Source organism: Lolium rigidum, chromosome 3 (genome assembly GCF_022539505.1).
Source record: "Lolium rigidum isolate FL_2022 chromosome 3, APGP_CSIRO_Lrig_0.1, whole genome shotgun sequence".
NCBI lineage: Eukaryota > Viridiplantae > Streptophyta > Magnoliopsida > Poales > Poaceae > Lolium > Lolium rigidum.
This window is the reverse complement of record NC_061510.1, coordinates 143756229-143763434: the sequence shown is the minus strand read 5'-3', so window position 1 is coordinate 143763434 and position 7206 is coordinate 143756229. Positions and strand designations below refer to the sequence as shown.

Here is a 7206-nt window from a genome sequence, read left to right as displayed (position 1 = left end):
CGCCTCGAAGTGGAGGTGCCCCAAGCGTCCATGCCAACGCCATGGCGTCGTGTCGTGGCGCACGGCGAGGCACACCCGCTGCACAGGATGGATGGTCAACCTGTACAGACGATTTGGCGCGCGTTTTACCTTGACGACGAGCTGGCCGCGCCTGTCATGGATCGTTAGCACTCCGTGCCTGATCCTGATGTCGCAGGCGTGTTCGTCCAGCTGCCCCAGGCTGACCACGCTGCTCCGGAGCTTGGGGATGTAGTAGACATCCCTGAAGGCGCGCTGCGGTCCTCCATCGATGCTGAATCCGATGGTGCCGCGCCCCATGATCTGTACCACGGAGCCGTCGCCGAAGCGCACGTTGCCGCGCACTGCCTCGTCGAGCTCCGCGAACGCCGCTCGATCTCCAGTCATGTGGTTTGACGCCCCTGTGTCGAGGTACCAGGTGGAGTCGAGCTGGCCGTCGACTGGGCTTGGGACGATCTTGGCGTTCTCCTCGTTGAGGAAGATGAGCGCTCGCTCCGGCGCGGGCACCGGCACGGGCGGCGCTGGCGGCGCTGGCGTAATGGAGTCAGGCGCGGCCGTTGGTGACGCGGCGTCGAGTTCGACCTCAGCGAGCAACATCGCGGGATCGGCGTCGTCGTCGATCTTGGCCAGGTGCGCCTCCTCCCTCTTCTTCTTGCGACACTCACGCGCCCAGTGTCCCTTCTTGCCGCAGTAGTGGCAGGTGTCGGCCTTCTTGGACCCGCCGGAGGCGTTGGAGCCTTCCCCGGTGGATCGCTTGTCGTCGCGGTCCTTGCCGCGGTTCTTGCCCTGACGGTGATCACCGCCCGAGCCGTTGCTGTTCCCGCCGTGGGCGCCGCACGCGAAACGTGCGCGCCACTCCTCCTCCATGAGGAGCAGCTTGCCGGAGTCATCCTCTCCGTCGACGGCTTCGTTCTCCTCCACCACGAGGAGCCGTCCGCTCAGTTCCTCGATCGACATCGTCTTGATATCTAGCAAAGACTCAATTGACGATGCCATCTGTCGGTACTTTCGTGGGAGGACGCGCAGGAACTTCCTCACGGCCTTGGGCTCGTCCTCCGGGTCGCCGAGCATCTCCAGATCACTCAGGATCGTGGAGAGGCGTAGCGCGAAGGTCTCCACCGTCTCGCCGTCCTTGAACGCGAGGCGATCGTAGTCGCGGCGGCGCGTCTGAGCCTTGGCGTCGCGCACGCGCTCCGCTCCGACGCGCAGTGTCTTGATCGTGTCCCACGCCGCCTTGGCGTTGTCCTTGGCGGCGAGGACGCGCACCAGCTCTGGCGGCACGGCTCGCAGTAGAGCCGACAGAGCGGCGCGATCGTCGTGCTCGTCGCAGTCGCCCTCGTTCACGGCTTCCCACAGCCCGTGGACTTGCAGTTGGACACGCATGAGCACGGCCCAATCCGCGTAATTGGTGCATGTCAGCGTCGGCCACTGCGAGCCGCCGGTGACGTCGCGCACCACCCTCTCCCTCGTCGCTAGCTCGCGCCCATGGTGCTCCCCGCGACCACGGCGAACCGGCGAGAGAGAGGTGCGCCTCGGAGACTTTGAGCCCGACCCGGACGCCGTGTCCGTGGGCTTCTTCTTCCCCGCCGACGCATCCCTCTTTGGCGGCGGCGGCTTGGATCCTACCATGATCGGCAGGCTCTGATACCACTTGTAGACTTTCTTCTCTCTCGATCACACACACGAACTAGCGCACGAACAGAGAGGAGACAAAGACAGGTGCTTGTTGCTGTGTAATGCCTACAGCTTTTCTGTTCTCTTCTTCCTTTTATTCAGCAAGACAACGATCGTGCTAGCTCACACGTTGCCCATGATGATCGTGCCATCCCACGACCGAGCACACGAGCTCACAAAGCAAGGATCGGATCAGAAACAACGACCAAATCCTAACTTATCTGTTCCTAGCAAATAGCTGACGGAACAACTAACTAAACTATCTGACCAAGCTAAAACTAACTGACGAAACTGACGAAAAACAGAAATTGACACTTATTACTGACACACTAGATTAACTAACACCGTGATACTCAGCTTCTCAGAGAAGCTCAGCGACACCCCTTGCTGACGGTTTGATCTTTCACTTTGTTGCTTTTCTACCGTCCAATCTCACTGTTTGACGAAAACTTTTGTCACACCGCTGGTTAGTTTGGTAGAATAGGTGCCATTGAATGTTACTCCCAGTTGCCTATCATGTAGGAATTTTGAGGTATTATTTTGTGCTATTGATGATAATCCACTGTATTATAATTAATCTGTGTTGTAGAAGCTTTAGCTGATCTGGTTTTGTATCTTTCGAAATAGATTTGACGAGGTTGCAGTTTCAGGTACTCATAGCATCTACAGAGTGGGCCAATATTCGAAAAGAGCACAAGACTTGAGGATTTGAGCATGCTTGTAGGCTAGAAGCATCACCTTCAGACTTCGTCACTTGTTGACAGTCTAAAATTGACCCTGAACTGATATGGGCACTTGCTAAGCAAGATGTCAAAGACAAGCACCAGTTGAAGGTTCTAACCCAACTTATATAACTATTTTAGTATATTTTGTTAATTTCCATGTAATATGTAAACCATTGAAGTTAGATGTTAATCACACCATGTTTGGCATGCAGATGAAATAGAAAATACAGCCGGTAAAGGCACCAACGAAGGAAAACCTTCAGGCGTCAAACATGATGGAAGGATGTTGGATGGTCAGGTAATTAGTATAATCTACATGCCTCAACGGCCTTTGTGGGCTGCTGGTGATCACCCCACATACTATGCAATTTTACTCCTTGGTGCTTGCACATCCATGAAATCCATATCCATGAAATCTGGACGTACTGGATTCCACATCCTGCATGCATAAGTTTGGTTCTCTCTTATATAGAGTCCCCAGTTTTGTTCTCACGGTTTATAGCATTACAGCAAGTATATTATGGCAATGAGTAGTTTCATTTTAAATTTGTATTATTCATGTTTGCTCCGGTCATATATGTTCTTCTCATTATAGCATTGCATGTATTACTCTGTTTTACTATCAAGGTGTGTCTATTGTTCTACACAGCTGGTCACCGTCAGTAGCTAGAAATTTGTCTGATACTTGCTTGTGACAGCTTCTTCTTACTCATTTCCCTGTGGGTGGCGGCGGTAGTGACGACTTGGTTGGAGGGGATGCGGTAGGAGGAGGGCGCAAAGGGGCGGGAGGGGTGGCCGCCGGGGAGGCGGAGCTGTGCCGGCCACCGCAAGTGAGGAAGAGGATGGAGCTTGGTGCAGCAGAAGGGGAGAGCCTCAAGGGGTTGGAGCGACGACTACTCCGCCCTCGCCAGCTTCCGCCGCCGCTCCTCCCTTGCGCAGCCGCCACCGTCCACGGGTTCGGGCGCCGTCTCGGAAATTGAGGAGCCGGTCGGCCCGCTCAGGGGCGTGGCCATCGATGTCCAGCGTGCTGCTCGACGGCCGTTTCTGCAACGTAATCTTTTCCCAAACCTCAGCCCCCTCCTCATCTTCTCTCTCTCCCTCCAACACTCTGATTTTTAATTGCTATAATTGATGTTATTTCTTAACACAATGTGTTCAGGTCTGAGGAAGAAGAGAAGGAGGATATCAAGCAGGGGATGTTGGGCTCTAATGGTTGGAGGTAGCCATGACTGCCAGTGGTAGCCAGAGAGGTCGTTTGGCTGCTTTGTATATGGCACAAGGAGGAAGGGAGCTGGAGATGACGATGGAACCAAACAATCCTACATCAACAACAGAACCAAACAATCCTACATCAACAACAGGTGCTCCCGAGCGATGGCGGCGGCGGCAGGGAGCGCGCGCCTGAGCGAGGAGGGGGTTTGAAGTGTCCGTGCCAGCAACCTCACCGTCTCCAACCTATCTGCAGGTGAGCAACGAATTTGAGACTTGGTCTTGGTCTTTCTGCAGTTCGTGGAGCGGGTCCGAAGCAGTTGGGTAGCAGCCCTCAAATTAGGTGGGAGTTGCTTACTGTACAGCCAAGTAGGGTATTAGCTTGATGGTCTATTTTACAAGATAAAGCCAGTGCACATGTTTAGATTTCTAATTTTAATTCGATACTTTTTGTAGGATTGCTTGCATAGGCATTAATATATTTTATTACATCTCTTTTTGAAGAAGAGTGTGGATTTTGTACACCCACGCATGGGTGGTCTGGACCGGGAGGCCTGAGAGCTCCACTTCACCAGGCGTGGCCTAGCGCCATCTGCCCCGAAATTACTCCGACATTTGACGCCGGGAAGAGATCCCGCGACGTTTGACGCCGGGAAGCAGCTTCTCGCGCGCAAAGGGAGGCGGCTCGCCGGCTCGGGCGAGAAGGTACTGGGGAGGTGGCTCGCGCGAGAAGGGACTAGGGACGCGGTCTGCATCCGGAAGAGAAGCAGGGGGCGGAGGTAGGAAGGGAGGTGACGACCTGGAGCCTGGTTTGTTCTTCGCATTTATTTTTCGATCGGATTTGGTTTCTTTTACGATCTAGACTTGCTTCCACTTTTGCTGCTGTTCCTGGTACTTTGGTCATGTATCTGGAGGGAATCTGTTGTTCGCGATGTGTTCCGGTTCGACCCAGATCCAGTAGTTGTTGTTCAGCTTTCATCTTCATGTTCCATGCATCACATGCACACTAATTTTTTCTTCCATTTACTGAGAAAAACTACTTGAGTACTATGTTTTTCTTTCATGTAGCATGCGTTTGCAGTCGCATGTACAAGTTGACCATCTTTTCCCTGTGGAATTTCTGATGTTGCACATTTGTTTGTATATGCATATTTTTGGGGCAAATCCGAATGTGGTTTCTCATGTTTTCCAGATTCATTAATTTTGGATTCAAATGTGCAATATTCTATACCTCTTATCTTCTCTCTTTCACCTAGGATTTGTAGCATATGGTTTTTGTATCAGATTATTTCCATGACGTGAGTCCCGAATTGTTTCCAGGTTGATGGTATAATTCTTGCATATTTGTTTCCATGTTGATTGATTAGTTCACAAAAAAAAGGCGCACAGGTCTTCAATGTAGAATATAAAATTGGGCAGCGGCATCTAGCAATCTATTCTGTGAATGCTTTATATTCTATCAATGCAAAGAACACTAGCAATCTATTCTGTCTATGCAAAGAACACTATCAATCTATTCTATCTATGAAAAGAACACTAGCAATCTATTCTGTCAATGCAAAGAACACTAGCAATCTATTATGTCCATGCAAAGAACACTAGCAATCTGTCAATGCAAAGAAAACTAGCAATCAGTTTTCCATTTTCTGTCTCTGTAGCTCAACTTGCTACACTGGTTCCACTTAGAAAAAGTAAATAGGCAAAAAAAACAGTACGAATCTCTTATGTAATTGCTAATTTTCTCAGTCTAGCAACCATCCAAAAAAATAAGACGTTGGGATACATCTCTTCTGTCTACCTGTCTATGCTAATTTTCTGACTTTAGATCGGACATGGGGATTCAGGTTACGTGAAACCCAGCGTTGGATACGATGGCCATGGCGATGCTGAAGAAGCATACCCTGCCGATGGGGAGGAGAACGAAGGGATCGTGATCTTTGTACATGACGAGGTGAGTTCGATTCTCCATCGATTGTAATCTGGAAACCCAAGCTATTTTCGAGTCCATACAGTGTCTGGGTTTCAACAACAGCAAAAAACGCAGGTTGTTGCCAGCCATGTCGTCGAGGAGGAGCATGTGGCGGAGAACATGGGCGCCGGTGGCGTCGAGCTTGCAGCTGTGATTGTACAGCTTGAGGACGGCAACTCTTCTTCATATGCTGGGTACCAAGCGTCGACGAGGTGCTTAGCCACCGTCAACGTTTTGGCGACGAAGGCGTTTGGAGCATCATGCTGCGACGCGTCTGGGCTCGGCTCCTTTGATTCTTATTTGGTCGTCACGCACGAGTTTATCGTCAGTTAGTGTTTTGATTGCCAGTTAGTGATGCCTTCCTCTCGTTCAGTACCAAGTTATCAAAGTAGTTCAGGTGTTTATTTTGGGATCCTTGTTAGCCAATGACATTTAAGGAAGGAAATCATTCTTGTACTGGATACTTGTGATGTGTAATATCATCCATGTCTTAGATGTGTTTATCAATGATATGCCTTGTCGGGAGAGAGGAAAAGCAGCAGCGGGGTGGCTTTTGCCCCTGTACATGGGACCTACTACCTTTCCAGAAAATGGAGGAAATAGATGAAAATGGCTTCTCTCACAGGCATCTTGCACGAATCTCCAACGATCCAACAGCAAAGAGTACACCCACACTCATGTTTGGGTGTACAAATGTATTTCCGTTTGAAGAATCTGCACTATGCTCGTTATGCTTTTAGTCATACTTAACATTTTGTCCTAGCTGGGCCCTCACTTTTCCCCTTGACCCCAGCCTCCCTCTTTTTGGCATAAAGTCATAGATATTATCATAATTTTGATGCAATATCTACTGCAGATTTAATCCAGCTGACATAGGGTTCTTACTCTTCCATTTTAGGTTCATTGAACAACCTGCCGACACATGGTTGTTACTCTTCTATGTTAGGTTCAGTGAACAATTTGTGTGTGATCATGAATTAACCCTTCGAAATTTTAAGATGCAGCATAATTTATAAAGGGCAAGATGTCCTGGCAGAATTATTAACTTTCATATTTTGTGTGTAATAAGACCTGCTTGTTGTGCTCACTCACTTACGTTTCAGGTCTTCATGCTACATTAGGTGTTCTCAAGGAAAAATACTCGTATGACGGTGTCTCGAAAGTATGTATATATGTCAGTGTTATATATATTACAGTTCATACCTAAGTTGTGCATGAAGTGATATTTCTTCAGCAAAAGTTACCTGACGGTATTTATTACAGTGTATTTGACATATAAGGAACTTGAGCACAAAATAAAATGGCTGATATGTGGCATGCATCTAAGGTTGTTAGATGTTTCCGTTTTTTAGTTCCATAGATGAGAAGACGCGACTCAGGATGTACTCCTTGGACACGAGACAGACGCGTGGCCGGGCCGCTTCAGCGCTGCCTGGAGCCTTGGGCAAGCTCAGCCTTGGGCAAGCTGATCATCGTCACCAGCGCAGGGCGGCGTGCGCTTGAGATTCCACTCGAGATCGACCGGATTCGACCGGATTTTGTAGTCGGTCGAGTTGTAGTGTTCAGGAATCAGAACTTGTGAGGTTGTTAAATTTCAGAGAAGATGTAAAC

General features: G+C 49.7%; 1 long non-coding RNA gene across 1 annotated transcript; it reads left to right on the top strand.

Annotated features, from left to right (window-relative positions):
- The first annotated feature begins 1544 nt into the window (after positions 1-1544).
- LOC124702433 lies at positions 1545-6217 on the top strand. Its single transcript, XR_007002472.1, has 6 exons — positions 1545-2525; positions 2630-2715; positions 3116-3468; positions 3577-3882; positions 4131-5577; positions 5671-6217. It is a non-coding gene; the product is annotated as an uncharacterized LOC124702433 (long non-coding RNA).
- The last annotated feature ends 989 nt before the right edge of the window (positions 6218-7206 follow it).